This window comes from Onychomys torridus, chromosome 9, assembly GCF_903995425.1.
Source record: "Onychomys torridus chromosome 9, mOncTor1.1, whole genome shotgun sequence".
Taxonomy (NCBI): domain Eukaryota; kingdom Metazoa; phylum Chordata; class Mammalia; order Rodentia; family Cricetidae; genus Onychomys; species Onychomys torridus.
In genome coordinates this window covers 20,717,234-20,733,811 of record NC_050451.1, presented here as the reverse complement: position 1 = coordinate 20,733,811, position 16,578 = coordinate 20,717,234, and positions in this window count along the sequence as shown.

Genomic DNA, 16,578 nt, shown 5'->3' with positions numbered 1-16,578 from the left:
GAAAGTAAAATTGGAGTCAGTGTATGTGCTGCCGAAATCCAGAAAAAACTATGAATAGGACAACTGAAGAAGACCTCAAGGGACTAGCCAGAAAAGAACACACATAATTAGACTAGAATGGTCGGTGTAGTTGCTTGACTAGGAAGGGGTTTGTTTGTATGCTTCCTGGTAGGATAAAGTTTATGCTTTGCTATAGGAAAGGAAATGATTGCATTTCTCAATTGTTGGGTGGCAGCCACATTTAGTAAGCCTTTACTCAAGTCTCTGCCAGCAGATGACAGAGTTAAGAGAACTAGCTATGTGGAAAGATCTGCCAGGATCAGAAAGTTGGATGCTTATGGCTCAACCATCTTATTAACTAAGGTTCTCTAAAGAAACAGAACTGGTTATATCTATATATGTATGTATGTGGAATATGGGATTTATCAGACTGACTTTATTAGAATGGCTTTCTCCCAGTGGAAAGGCTGAGAATCAGGTAGTTGCTCAGTTTATGAGGCTAGGTATCTCAGTAGTCCCATAGCACTGGATGATTCCTGGAGAGATGCTGGTCTTTAGTCTACACTGGAATTCGAAACATATTGGTTCTAGTACTGGTGAAGTACCTAAGTAACAGGGTAGACAAACTTTCCAGTGAGAGCAAGGGCAAGCAGGAAAAATGCAATTTTCTTCTTCTACATCCTCTTATGTGAGTTGCCACTAGAAGCTATAGCCCAGATTAAGGGAATGTGTTCCTGCCTCAAATAATCTGAATAAGAAAAGCCCCTCACAAGCATACCCAACAGCTTGGGCTTCAACTAATTTCAGAGGTAGTGCATTTATAACAAGCTAGATGTTTAATTTACTTCCTTGTAACTCAGAACAGGATCCTCAGGCAAACATGTTCTTAGTATAAGATAGAAAGTGTCTTCTCTAGGTGAACATGCAAATGGCAAAGTGCATAATGGGTCCTACCAAGCCGAGGAGCCTGTTTGGAGTGACTCATTGCTGTCCATTGCATCCTCCTCTACACAGACCCCACTTTCAGAATCTTAGGCAGTTTCAAATCATCCTAACTTACATGAGCAACTAGTTTTGATGTAAGAAATCTCAAAGGCCTCATGTGTTTACTAACTGCTCCAAGTCCAGGGCTTGGTGATGGGGAGAGTGTTAACCTAAGAGTCAGGAGGAACGGGGCTCAGCTCCAGTTTCTCTCTGTATGATTTTGAAGAATATGAAGACTGTATCTGCATTTCACAGGGCTTGGTCCAGAACTTACAAACTCTACTTACAAAGACACAGATTCAAAGCCTGCACACCAGACCTTCGAAGTGAGGTTCACTGGGTGTGAGATTTGGCTCTGCACTTTCAACAGATAATGGGGTACTTAAAATTGCTATTCAATTTTCAAGTCATAATCTCAACTGTATGATTTATGGAGAATGTTGTAATCTTCAGATGTTGCTCCCTGGTACATATTCAATTTTGAAAGCCTATTTGATAATCTTCTAGATTCTTTCCAGCTCAATATTATTTGATCCACATTTCTGATTGTGTTTTTCTTCCTGGTAGAGTTTTCCAACTGTACAGTACTGAAAGGGTTACATGGTTAAAGAGGTAAAAGGGATTTTGTTCTTATTTAGATGCATAGCCAATTCATTTTTCACAACACTATCCCTCTCAAACCTCCAGGTAGTTTTTGCATTGTTCTATTATTGGAGAGCTACCATAATTAAAAGTTTCCTGTTTGAAGTATTAACCCAATTAGTAGCTAGAGGCTCGTTCAAGGGAACTGTGAGGTGATAAAAAGGAAGGTTCTGCATAAATATTAAAAAATGAGCTTCTGGTAAAATCCTAAAGACCTATGAAAGCCAATCTACTGTGGTGGTATTGTGTTCCCCAAAATATTGTGCACCCTAATAAATTTATCTGGGGTCAGAGAACAGCCAGCCAGTAGATATAGAGACAAAAAATGGTGGCTAGAAAATGGGTCAGAGCAAGCCATAGCAGAAGCTGGGCAGTGGTGGTGCACGCCTTTAATCCCAGCACTTGGGAGGCAGAGCTAGGTGGATCTCTGTGTGTTCAAGGATACAGCCAGCATGCCTTTAATCCCAGAAATCGAGCCTTTAGTCCCAGGGAGTGACGACAGAAAGAGAAAGATATATAAGGCAAGAAGACCAGAAACTAGCAGCATTTGGCTGGTTAAGCATTTGGCTGGTTAAGCATTTGGCTGGTTAAGCTTTTAGGCTTTGGAGCAGCACAGTTCAGCTGAGATTCATTTGGATGAGGATGCAGAAGCTTGCAGTCTGAGGAAACAAGACCAGCTGAGGAACTGGCGAGGTGAGGAATTTGTGGCTTGTTCTGTGTCTCTGATCTTCCAGCATTCACCCCAATAACTGGCCTCAGGTTTGATTTTTATTAATAAGACCATTTAATATTCCTGCTACAACCTACAGATGGGTGACTTTGAGAGCCGTTCTGATCACTCACAGATGGGTAATCACAGCACAACACTCCGGAGGTCATGCTCCCTTCTGCAATCTGGGACTCACTCCCTAAAGGAATTAGGAGCAGTTTCCACAAACATTCTTGTCTTCAAAAGTGTGTATATAATCAAATAAATCAAGTACATAATAAAACTAAGAAAATGCATGATCTATATCTGTTTGCCGAGTTTATTACCTCTGGTAAGCAAGACTTGCTTTTTGGGTTCAGTTAATACTCTTAAATTCATTTGAGTACTTAGTTCTATTTCAAAGATGAAGCCATCTATGCAAAAACGTTTTGAAGAATATTGCATTGTATAATTTTAATGTTTTAAACTCTATAATTTTTTTTGCAGTGCCTACTGATGGCTGGGCAGTCCTTAGTGCAGAGTGTAGGACAGACAGTGGAAACCATTGCCAGAGGATGAGTAAGAAAAGAGCACAGTGAAAGTCTCACTAAGGACAGCCTCTTTGAGACTGTCCCTCAGAAACACAGTTTGCGTTGGAACTGAAAACCTGTAGAGAGTTTTCTTTTCTCTAATTGCCAGGAGACAGTTAACACTCCCAACTCAGTTCTGAAAAAAGAGCCTGCCCTCCAAATGTGGACCAAACCTCCATAGAGCTCCGTTGTAACTAGAGCCCTGAGTCAGGCCCTGCATCCCTCTGCCCCATAGAGGGAACTAGAAGTGTACCTCCATGATTTTGTCCTTTTTATTAACAAACAGATTTATTGTTCAAGCATTAAAAACCCAATCCCATCTCTCATAAAAGGGGCAGGGAATGGATCACAATTTGTCTACATAACAGATGGGACTCCAGGCATTCACACACCATGTGGAGGACTGTTGAGGACCAAATGAATTTTCCAATTTTCCTCAGCAAAGGTCTCCTCAGGTTTGAGTATAAATTGGTTAGAACTCTTAGGAATGAATGTAGACACACCATCTCCAACCACGGGAAGATGCTTTGCTGAGCTGGCCCTAGAGGCAGTGGCAAGGATGTAGCCATTGCTGTGTCAAGCCATAGCAAGGCAGTGTCCCTGGGAAAGGTGGCCATCATCTCACTACTATGCTAAGTAGACTCTTTAGAGCTGGGTCACACATCAATGTCCTAACACCCCACCAAGCTCTTCAGTGGAAAACACTAGCCCACATTCATGGTTTCCTGTTTAGAGAGGGTGACCACCATAAAATGGGAAATGGTGAATTAGATTTGCTGATGTCGAAATTGTCCCCATAAAGGAAATGAAAAATGGGGAGATAAACTATACTTTGAGAGAAAATGCTTTCTCAAAATACGTATTTGGCAAAGGGCTCACATTCTTTGCATAAAGTTGACTCCTCCAAGTTAACACCCAAATATTTACCAAAATAGTAGTCTCCAATTTAGAAAAATGAGCAAAATATTTGAATAGGCAAGCCTCAGAAGAAAACACAGTATTATTGTGCATCAAATAAAATCCAAAATGTAATGAGAGTCTACTACACCTCCCAGGCAGGCTAACATGGAAAAGATTCATAAAATTTGATGAATACCTGGAGTGAATCATGCCCTTATGGTTTCTCACTGATGAGACGATAAAACGGTACAGCTGTTATTAGAAAAGGTCTAGAAGATTACGATAGAACTAAGCATGCGCCCCCGATCACCCAGCAATTCCATACGTATGCATTTTCCAGGATAATGTAAGCATATTCCACAGAATATGGCAATATTCATATCCGATTCATGGTAGGCAAGCACAACACTCCATTTCAAGTGGAAGAGGGAGCTTCACTTCCTTAACAACTCTGTGGCAACACCCTGTTTCTATTGAAAAATGACCCTAGAACAGCAAACAGGTCTGAGTTAGCCTGAACCGGTTTTAGATGCAGGTGCAGTAAAGAAAAATATACCTTCTGAGTGAACTTTTAGGCAAAAGGTCTTTATTTACCATCTTATGCCTCTGTAGAATTAAACATACACATATTAAAACCAGATCCACCATAAGAAGAGAAATGCACTGTGAGTAAAATTTACATAATCGAAGGCTGTCAATCAAAACAGAGAACTACCCATACTATATGCTTGCTGTGGATATCGCTCTGTGTAAATAAAGCTCTGATTGGCCAGTGGCCAGGCAGGAAGTATAGGCGGGACAAGAGAGTAGAGAATTCTGGGAAATAGAAGACTGGAGGGAGACACTGCCAGCCGCTGCCATGAAAAGCAACATGTAAAGACACTGGTAAGCCACAAGCCATGTGGCAAAGTATGGACTAACAGAAATGGGTTAATTTAAGATAGAAGAAGTAGATAACAAGAAGCCTGCCACAGCCATACAGTTTCTAAACAATGTAAGTTTCTGTGTGCTTTCTTGGTTGGGTCTGAGCGACTGTGGGACTGGCGGGTAAGAGAGATTTGTCCTGACTGGGCCAGGCAGAAAAACTCTAACTACATATGTTCGTTGGCAACCTCCTTCCCTCAGAACCTATGAATAAAAACCCTCAATCACACCGATGGTCTTGAGGATGCCAACTCCAGGAGCCCACTGTTTGGTGCGATGCATCAGACCTATACTGCTGCTATGTTTTTAATAAAGTTCCTTGCAACATTGCAATCCTGTGTGCTTTTCAATGCTTTGAATGAGACACATGAACCTAGAAACATCCAGACCACTGCTATAACAGTGACCCTGAATAGCAGATTTGTTTTCAGTAATTTAAACCAGGAAATCATCTAACAATCCATCAACAAGTAAGTGTGTGCTTAGCTTTGCAGTGAGATAATCCTCAATAATGAACAGAAACAAACCATGAGTACACATGACAACACGGATGAACCCTCAAAACATTTTGCTGAGTGGAAAAATCCTGCACAAATGACTATGTACCTTAAGTTCTAATTTATGTGGAACTCTAGAAAGGTAAATGAAAAAAAATATGATGGAAAGGTTCAGAACAATGGCTGCTCCCTGTGTGTGTGTGTGTGCGTGGGGTTCCTATGTATGTGCCTGTGGGGGGGGCTGTATGTGTGTGAGAGTTGCCTCTGTGTGTAGGGGGTGGGTGGGTGCCTTGTGTTGGGAGGTGCCTGTGTGTGTTTGTGTGCCTGTGGGGGGGATGCCTATGGGGGAGCCTGTATGTGTCTGGGGGGGGTAAGTGGGTGGGTGGGGCCTGTGTGTTGGGAGGTGTGTGTGTGTGTGTGTGTGTGTGTGTGTGTGTGTGCGCTATCTGGGGGGTAGATGGATGGGTGCCTATTCTGTGTGGAAGAGTACCTATATGTGTGTTGGGGGTACCTTTATGTGTGTAGGTGCCTTCTGTTGGGGGGGGTGTATAGGGAGGTGGTGCATCTGTGTACATGGGAGGTAGCTGTGTGTGTGGATGCCTGTGTGTGTGTGAGGGGGGTGCCTGTGTATGTGGGGTGCTGTGTGTGTGTCAGTGGGGGGTATATGGGTGGGTGCCTATGTCTGTGTGGGAGGGTACTTATGTGTGCATATGTCATACCTATGTGTGTGTGTGGGGTGCCTTTGTGTGTTTATGAGTCTGTGTATGGGGGGTTCTATGTATGTACCTGTGTGTGTGTGTATGTGTGCCTGAGTGTGTGTGTTTGTGTGCCTGGGAGGGTGTTGTGTGTGTGTGTGTGTGTGTGTGTGTGTGTGTGTGTGTGTGTGTGTGTGTGTTTGTGTGTGTCCATGCCTGGGAAGAGGCTGGAGGAAATGTTTTGTGATGATGGAAACATTCTTAATCTTAGTAGGATTTGGGTTACACAGTGGGCATCTGTTGGTAAAAAGTAGGAGTTTCTCTTACATAGGAATTTTATCTAAAATGGATCAATATTGTATATCATGATATACATAGTATTTGTGGTGAAACACATTGATATTATAACTTACTTTGAAATTTATAAAAGATAGGACATGCTGTTTATAGAGAGCTGGGATAGAAGTAGATAGATAAAGCAAATATGGTAAGTCTTTATTTTATTCTTTGTTTCATATATTTATATAGTGAATTTCAGAAAATTTCAGCCCTCCAATCCATGACTCTATTTTTTCCCTTCTTCTCTCACTGAAACCCATCTTCCTTCTAACAATTCCTCCTTCTACTTCCACATGTCCTCTCTCTCTCTCTGTCTCTCTCTCTCTCTCCCTCTCTCCTTCCCTTCCTCCCCTTTCTCCCCCTCCCTCCCTCCCCCGTCCTTCTCTCTCTCTCCCCCCCTCCCTCCCCTCTCTCTCCCTCCCTCCCTTCCCCCTCTCCCTCTCCCTCTTTGTGTCCCTCTGATTATAACTTGTGCTGCTGTATGAGCGTGGGTGAGATGCTGTCTACTGGAAATGGTCGATTGATCAGTAGCTTCAACATAGAAGGAACTGATACACCTTCCCCAGTGAACACTAACAATCTGCAGCCTCTCAAGGAGGGTGGGCTTCATGACGAAAGGTTGACAGGTCCAATTGTGTGCAGGTCTTGTGAGGGTAATCACATCTGCATGACCTCATGAGTGCCATAGGCATATCAAGTCCCAAAGGTATCTTTTACAACACACCTCCATCCTCCAGCTCTTACATCTTTGTTTCCTCTTCCATATGTTACTCAAGCCGTACAGGGGATGATATCGATGACTCACTTAGGACTGAGCAGGATACCTTATACTTAGCATTTCAACACGTGGAATTTTATGTTTGTTTGTTTATTTTTGTTTTTTTCTAGACAGGGTTTCTCTATTATACAGTCCTAGCTGTCCTGGAACTTACTTTGTAGACCAGATTGGCCTCAAACTCACAGGAATCCTCCTGCCTCTGTCTTCCAAGTGCTGGGACTAAAGGTGTGAACCACTGCTGCCCAGCTAAGTTGAGTCTTTTCATTAACTGCCACCACTCACTGCAATATGGAGCTTTTCTAACAAGGTGTAGAGCAGCACTAATCTGTAGTTACAAACCCAAGTATTTAAAAAACAGTTCAGCCATATGTCCATTTAATGAAATGATAGCGAGTTTTTCCCCTTGGGTCTATGATCTCCTCAGTCACCAACTCTTAACCAACTTTTTAATACAGGAATGAGTTCATTCCTGTGAAGTAGGCCTTGAATGAAATTAGAAATTGATTGGTTATCCACATAGTATTCATGTTGCTATTGCACTGATGGGCACAGCTTCCCATGCCAGTCATTATCGAAACTCACAGAATTCACAGCTGGCTAAGATGGTGGATGAATTTTCTCCCCTAGCAGCTTGGATAACACCTTTCAATACTCTGAAAACTAACCAGTAGGGAGAAGGCATTGTAAATCTTATTATAGATTCAAGGTGAAGAGCATATGGTATTCATACTCATAGTTATTCATTAACATTTTGAGTTTGGCTTTTAAATCTTTATTGTTAATGTAGTTGATTAAAACACCCATTCGAAGGGGGCTTTGTATGATTAGTATAGTGAAGATAGGCCCTGTTATGCTGCAGTAGCAAATAAACTCCAAAATTCTAGTATAGTGGTTCTCAAACTTCTTAGTGCTGTGACTCATGCTATGGTGACCCCCAATCATAAAATTATTTCATTGCTACTTCATAACTGTAATTTTGCTATTGCTGTGAATTGTAATGTAAATGTCTGATATGCAGGATATCTGATATGTGGCCCCTCACAACTCACAGGTTGAGAACCATGGTTCTAGTACTTCCTTGTAACAGAGATGCATTTCTCACAGCTGTCTCAGCCTGAGATAGGTTGGGTGCCTTTCCTGGACATATCCTGTTTCTGGTTGACTCCTGGACTTCAGCTACTTTATTCTTGCCATTTCAAAGTACCTTGCTTCTGCTTCTGGCCTCAGCCATCTTACAACAAATGAAACATTCCTAGAGGCAAAAGTCAATGACTAAATCCCATCTCAACCTCATTTACTAGTACAGCTGGGAAATAAAAATTCCCTGAGTGTGTATGAAGAAGCAATAGCATAGTAAACACGTTTTATTGAAAAAATTTAAACTCTGTTAATTAAACTCATTTAAATATTTTTAAACTGAATCCATGCATTTAATATATACTATTTCCTCTTAAGTACCTCAATTAAGTATTTAAGTTATTCTTATGAATTCAATAACTTAAATTTCTATGTATGGTGACTCTTAAATACTACTTAGTGATCTAATAGTTCAGAATACTTCAGTAAAATCTTGATTTAAAATTATTAGTCTATGAGTATATAAACAAAATCTTAGTATTTCTTCCATAGGATTGAAAACAAGGTTGGTTTAGGGAATAAGAACATTGGGAGCATGTTATTTCTTAACATATTTATTTTGTCATTTAAAAGTTAACATTTTTATAAAAAAATAAAAATTACAGGCCAATAACTCAATTACATGTTAATTTTTGAGTTAAAATGACAAGACAGAGTTATTACTTTAATATACCAAATTTTGTTCATTATAAATTCTCATATATACCAAATGTGTGTAAATTAAAAAATAATACTATGCCTTGGGTTTTCTTAAATATTTCTGCATTTAATTTTAGATCTTCTCTGTGTTGAAAGATGCAACCAGTTAATGACATAATTATGCTAGGGAAAAGTATTTAGGGCAGTCCTTTCAAATAATTCTTGAGGTTATTCTCTGGAATGGCCGAGGCTTTTATCTTTAATTTTCTGTCTGGGCTGCTCAGGCAGGTATGCTCTGGCATATACGGCCTGCTGAGCCAGTTTGCACTGGCTTCTCCAGCTTGGCTCAGTTCACTGACCCTATGTGTGCCTCTGTGGCTGCTCAGGGATGTTGCCTACGACTTAGACTCAGCCAACTGACGCTTTCTTCTCTGTTCTTTTTATGGGATAGTGACACACCATTCTGATATTTAAGTAATCTTCATTTCAGTTGCTTATATGACTTCAGTGTTGGGTAGTATGATGAGGTGGTTATCAGTGTGGACTCTAGATGCATACTGTCTAATCTCACCTTGTTCATTTATATGCTGTGTTTGTTTTCCTTACCAAGTTACTAGACTTCTTCCAATATCTTTACCTGTAGAAAGTACGTCACAAGGTTGTTGAGATGGTTGAGTTGACAATTATTGAAGCTATTGCCATGATCAATGTTATTAATGCTACTATTTATATGATATCATGTCAGTGGCATTCAGAGGTAGAAAAGCAGAATTCTGTCATCTATTAGTCTTTTGTTTGTTTTAAGTCCTGCCTGGCCTGGAACTTGGTTTGTAGATCTGGCTGGCTCCAGACTCATAGAAACCATCTACCTCTGCTTCTGCCTCCCCAGTGCTAGGATTTAAAGGCATATACCCCTATGTCATGCTTGACCTAACAGTTTACATACCATATTACAATCATCTCTCAGACTTTATGGTAGATGAACCCCTACAGATTCCAAAAATCCATGGACACTGAAGTCTCACACTTTAAAATAGAATGGTATCTCCATGTAGCTCACACTTCCTTTGTTATACTTCAGCTCATCTGTGAGTAACTTATAATGGTTAGTATAATGTAAGTGCTAAGTAGGAACATGTTCCCTCACACTCCGCCCTGAAGACTCCAACAAGGTATCACTGTGCTGACCCAGCATATCTGGACCCACTTCAGGGTCCAGGAGAGACTCAATTTGCTTTATTTGTTTATTGTCTTCTGCAGCTATCAGGTGCCATCTGCATTTGTTGGCTCTGCACTACTCCTACACCCCCAGAGCAAACAAAACAGCATGCATCTGACATTCCTGTGCACACCTCTCTTGTTAGCTATAGCCAGGAAAGGGTCGTCATTTTCCATGAAACTTGGCTAGACTTGGCTGTATCTGGCCCATCTGGGTAAGGCAGATACATTTTTCATTTCAGTGTCACCAATTACATTGCCAAAGTTTCTATTCCTTTGGTCTCATGCTATAGAGCTCTGTCCCATGGTGAGGCCCTACTCTGTTGACTACACTGTACTTTATAACCCAGAATAAAGAAATGCTGTTAGTGGAGCATACCCAGAGTTGGCTTTATTCAGGCTGATGGAGTGATTGGCAAGTCACTTCAGAGGCAGGAAGTCTTGCTTTCAGGCTTGCCAAGCTTGAATGCCAGCACAGAGTGACCATGTTCAGTGACTGCCACCATGGAGCTACTGTGCTCTCATACTCAAGAGGAGAGTGGGGAATTTCTAGTAGGCTGCAGAGGCAATGGGTCTTCAGGGATGGAGAGCTAGGCAGCACTGGTTCACATTCATAGGCAGACTGTGAGTTGACTGTTCTCAAATTAGCATTCTCATTTTCTGAGCGGTTTTGCAATCTTTATGTGCTGAAGCTCCTGAGGAATGGAACAACAGGAGAACACTGACAAGATAGGAATTTTCTAGTTTCTAAGCCAGGTAAACAGTTAGCTAGGGTGCACAACAAATAGTTTTTTTTTAAAAAATGTCCTTTATAGAAATTTATTTTCAATGAGACATCCACATGGTATGATATGAAATTTTTCTAAATGACTATAATGGTTACTTTTAGATATCAACTTGGTATAACCTGGAAACACCTGCCAAGGGAGTCTAAACTGAGAATTTTTATCCAGGTCAGATTTGCTTGTGTGTAGTCTGGAATTGTCTTGATTGTTATCAGTTTTGTTATTATCAATTGTCTTGATATGTAGGAAGATCCTGTTGTGGGTGGCACCATTTGCTGGGCAGGAAAAAGCTAGGTGACGCAAGCACGCAGCATCGGTACATTCTTTTCCCTCTGCTTTCATTATGGATGCAGCTGCTTAGGGTTTCTACCTCGATTTCCTTTCAATAAAGGGCTGTACCCTGGAACTGTAAATTGATAAACCCTTTCTTCCATGAGTTGCTTTTTGTCTTGGTGTCTTGTCACAGCAACAGAAATGAAACTAGATCAATGTCCCATGGACGCTTTTTTTTAATGTTGAAAGCACTTATTTAAAATGTGTTAGGAAAACAAAACTAACACAGAATGTTTTGCTTATTTCGTTGACTTTAGAATTTAGTTTGAGGTTATTTTAAAAGAGTGGGTTATTTCAATAAAAAATAATCAAATCTCCAAGTGAATGGCACCTGGAAGTGACCACAATAATGAAAAGCAGATCCCTGGATGAAGCCCTTGATCGTGCTGTGTCAGGGCTCGGCAACTCCGCATACTGAAGAAATGATGGACTCAAGACTTAAATATTGAAGCAAACAAGGAAAAATGTCAGACACAACAATCTGTGCTATCTAACTAATGTAACTGTCTAATTAATGTATCACATTATGTATTAGGAATGAGTTTAGTGTTAAGGAGAACAACCAAAAGGGGCCACATCAGTGTTTTGCTACTAACAATGTTCTGATTTGGGGTTGGAGGTAATTAGATGAGTTTATTTAATGAAAATCTATTAACATGAACACCTACCACTACAATTTGAATACAGTGTGTCCCTGTGAATTCGTAAGCAGAATCTTGGTTCTCTAGTCAATGATCGAGAGGAGTGGTGGAGGCTTTGGAAGGTGTGTCTTTCTTAAAAAAAATATTCATTTTATGTAACAACCACAGTTTTCCCTCCCAACCTCCTGCTCCCTGCCTCTCCCACCCATCCACTCATTCAAAACAGTGAGGCCTCCCATAGGGAGTCAACAAAGCCTGATATATTTAGTTGAGGCAGAACCAAGCCCCTCCCCACTGCATCAAGGCTGAGTGAGGCATCCCACCATAGGGAATGGGCCCCAAAAAGCCAGTTCACGCACCAGGGATAGATCCTGATCCCACTGCCAGGGGCTCCTCAAGCAGACGAAGCTACACAGCTTCGTCTCCAAATGTCTCCAAAATTTCATGATGTCATTATTTTTACAGCTTAGTAATACTCCATTGTGTATATGTACCACATTTTCTTTATCCATTTTTCAGTTGAGGGGCATCTAGGTTGTTTACAGGTCCTGGCTATTACTAATAATGCTGCTATGTACATAGTTGAGCAAGTGTCCTTTTGGTATGATTGAGCATCCTTTGGATATATACCCAAGTAGTGTCAATGGGTCCTGAGGTAGATTAGTTCCCAGTTTTCTGTGAAGTCGCTATACTGATTTCCAAAGTAGCTGTACAACTTGCACTCCCACCAACAGTAGAGGAGTGTTCCCCTTGCTCCACAACCTCTCCAACATAAGCTGTCCTTGGTTTTGTTTTTTAATCTTAGCCATTCTGACAGATGTATAATGGTACCTCAGAGTTGTTTTGATTTGCATTTCTCTGATGACTAAGGATGTTGAGCAATTCCTTAAATGTCTTCGAGAATCTTCTGTTGAGAATTCTCTGTTTAGAGCTGTAGCACAGTTTTTTAAATTGGATTGTTTGGTATTTTGATGTCTAGGTTCATGAGTTCTTTATATATTTTAGATATCAGCCCTCTCTCAGATATGGGGTTGAAGATTATTTTCCATTCTGTAGGCTGTGGTTTTGTCTTATTGACCATGTCCTGTGCCTTACATGAGCCTCTCAGTTTCACAAGGTCCTATTTGTTGATTGTTGCTCTCGGTGTCTGTGCTACTGGCGTTATATTTAGGAAGTGGTCTTCTGTGCCAGTGATTCAAGGCTACTTCCCACTTTCTCTTCTATCTGGTTCAGTGTAACTGGATTTATGTTGAGGTTTTTGATCAACTTGGACTTGAGTTTTATGCATGGTGATAGATATGGATCTATTTGCAATCTTCTACATGTTGACATCTAGTTATGCCAGCACCATTTGTTGAAGATGATTTTTTTTCCATAGTACAGTTTTGGCTTCTTTGTCAAATATCAGGTTTCATAGGTGTGTGGATTAATGTTAGGGTCTTCAGTTCAATTCCATTGATCCACTTGGCTGTTTTTATGCCAATATCAAGCTGTTTTTATTACTATAACTCCAGAGTAGAGCTTGAAGTCAGGAATGCTGATGCTTCTAGAAATTCCTTTATTGTTCAGGATTGTTTTAGCTATCCTTGGTTTTTTGTTTTTCCATATGAATTTGAGTATTGTTCTTTTGAGGACTGTCAAGAATTGTGTTGGGATTTTGATGGGGATTGCATTGACTCTGTAGCTTGCTTTTAGTAAGATTACCATTTATTTTATGTTGATTCTACCTATCTATGAACATGAGCATCTTTCCATTTTCTGATATCTTCTGATATCCTCAATTTCTTTCTCCAATGACTTAATGTTCTTGTCATACAGGTCTTTTACTTTGGTTAGAGTTAGTCAAAAATGTATTATTTGTGGCTATTGTAAAGGGTGATGTTTCTCTGATTTTTTTCTCAGCCCATTTATCATTTGTATAATAATACAATTTTTATTATGATGGGTTTTTTTTTTTTAGTTAATGTTGTATCCCACCACTTTACTTGTGTTTATCAACTGTAGGAATTCCCTGGTAGAATTTTTGGGGTCACTTATGTATACTATCATATCATCTGCAAATAGTGTAAGTTGGACTTCTTCCTTTTCAGTTTGTATCCCTTGATCTCCTTTTGTTGTCTTATTGCTCTGGCTAGAACTTCTAGTACTATATTGAATAGATATGGAGAGAATGGACAGACTTGTTTTGTTCCTGATTTTAGTGGAATCACTTTGAGTTTCTCTCCATTTAATTTAATGTTGACTGTTGGTTTGCTGTAAATTGCCTTTATTATGTTTAGGTATGTTCCTTGCATCTCTGATCTCTCTAAATCCTTAATCATGAAATGATGTTGGATTTTGTCAAAGGTTTTTTCAGCATCTAATGAGATGATCATGTGTTTTTTTTTTTCTTCCAGTTTGTTTATATGGTGATTACATTGACAGATTTTTGTATGTTGAACCATCCCTGCATCTCTGGGATGAAGCCTACTTGATCACAGTGGATTTTTTTTAATGAGTTCTTGAATTCGGTTTGCAGGATTTTATTGAGTATTTTTCCATCAATGTTTACGAGGGAGATTGGTCTGTAATTCCCTTTCTTTGTTGCATCTTTGTGTGGTTTAGGTACCAGGCTATCTGTAGCCTCATAAAAGGCATCTGGCAATGTTTCTTCTGTTTCTGGTGTGTGGAACAATTTGAGGAGTATTGGTATTAGCTCTTCTTTGAAATTCTGGTAGAATTCTGCACTAAAACCATTTGGCCCTGGGCTTTTTTGTCTGGGAGACTTTTAATAACTGCTTCTATTTCCTTAAGGGTTATAGGTTTATTTAAATTGTTTATCTGGTCTTGATTTAATTTTGGTATGTAGTATCTATCCAGAAAATTATCTATTTATTTTTGATTTTCCAATTTTGTGGAGTTCAAGTGCTGTGGGATGTTCTGTATGTCAAATATGTTGCTTTGATTGGCTAATAAATAAAACACTGATTGGCCAGTAGCCAGGCAGGAAGTATAGGTGGGACAAGGAGAGAGGATAATTCTGAGAAGTGGAAGGCTGAGGGGGAGAGACACTGCCAGCCACTGCCATGAGAAGATGTTAAAATACCGGTAAGCCATGAGCTATATGGCAACTTATAGATTAATAGAAATGGGTTGATTTAAGGTATAAGAACAGTTAGCAAGAAGCCTGCCATGGCCATACAGTTTATAAGTAATATAAGTCCCTATGTGTTTACTTAATAAGTGGGCTACAGGACTGTGGGGCTTGGTAGGAGCTGTAGAGAAACTCTCCAGCTACATACAAGTTTTTGAAGTATGACCTAATAATTCTCTGGATTTTTCTCAGTGTCTATTGCTATGGCCCTCTTTTGTTTCTGCTTTTGTTAATTTGGATACTCTTTCTCTGCCATTTGGTTAGTTTGGATAAGTGTTTGTCTATCTTGTTGATTTTCTCAAAGAATTAACTCTTTTGTTCATTGGTTCTTTGTATTGTTTTCTTTGTTTCTATTTTATTGATTTCAGCCCTCAGTTTCACTGTCTCCTGGCATCTATTCCTCCTGGGTGAGTTTGTTTGTTTTTGTTCTAGAGTTTTCAGGTGTGCTGTTAAGTCGCTAGTGTGAGATTTCTCCAACTTTTTTATGTGGGCATTTAGTGATTTGAACTTTCCTCTTAGTATTGCTTTTATATTGTCCCATAAGTTTGGGTATGTTGTATATTTGTTTTCATTGAATTCTAGGAAGTCTTTAAATTATATTTTTCTTCCTTGACCCATTGGTGATTCAGTTGAGCATTATTCAGTTTCCATGAAATTATAGGCTTTCTGTAATTTTTGTCATTGTTGAAATCTAGCTTTAAGCCATGGTGGTCTGATAGAATACAGAAGGTTATTCCAATTCTTTTGTATCTATTGATATTTGCTTTGTGACCAAGTATGTGGTCAATTTTAGAGAAGGTTCCATGGGGTGCTAGGAAGAAGGTATATTCTTTTTTTGCTGTGGATATCGCTCTGTGTAAATAAAATTCTGATTGGCCAGTGGCCAGGCAGGAAGTATAGGCAGGACAAGAGAGTATAGAATGCTGGGAAATAGAAGACTGGATGGAGACACTGCCAGCCGCCGCCATGAGAAGCAACATGTAAAGACACTGTTAAGCCACAAGCCATGTGGCAACGTATAGACTAACCGAAATGGGTTAATTTAAGATAGAAGAAGTAGATAACAAGAAGCCTGCCACAGCCATTCAGTTTGTAAACAATGTAAGTTTCTGTGTGCTTTCTTGGTTGGGTCTGAGCGACTGTGGGACTGGTGGGTAAGAGAGATTTGTCCTGACTGGGCCAGGCAGGAAAATTCTAACTACATTTTTTGTTAGGGTTTAATGTTCTGAAATATTGATTAAGTCCATTTGAGTCATAGCATCTGTTAGATCCCTTATTTTTCTGTTAATTTTGTGCTGGTAGATCTGTCCATTGGTGAGAGTGGGGTGTTGAAGTCTCCCACTGTTAGTGTGGGGTTTTTGGGTTTTTTGTATTTTGTTTTGTCGAGACAGGGTTTCTCTGTGTAGCTTTTGCGCCTTTCCTGGAACTCACTTGGTAGCCCAGGCTGGCCTTGAACTAACAGAGATCTGCCTGGCTCTGCCTCCCAAGTGCTGGGATTAAAGGCATGCGCCACCACCGACTTAGTATGTGGGTTTTGATGTGCGATTTAAGCTTTAGTAATGTTTCCTTTACATATTTGTGTACCTTTGTATTTGGAGCATAAATGTTCAGAATTGAAACTTCATCTTGATGGATTTTTCCTGTGATGAATATGA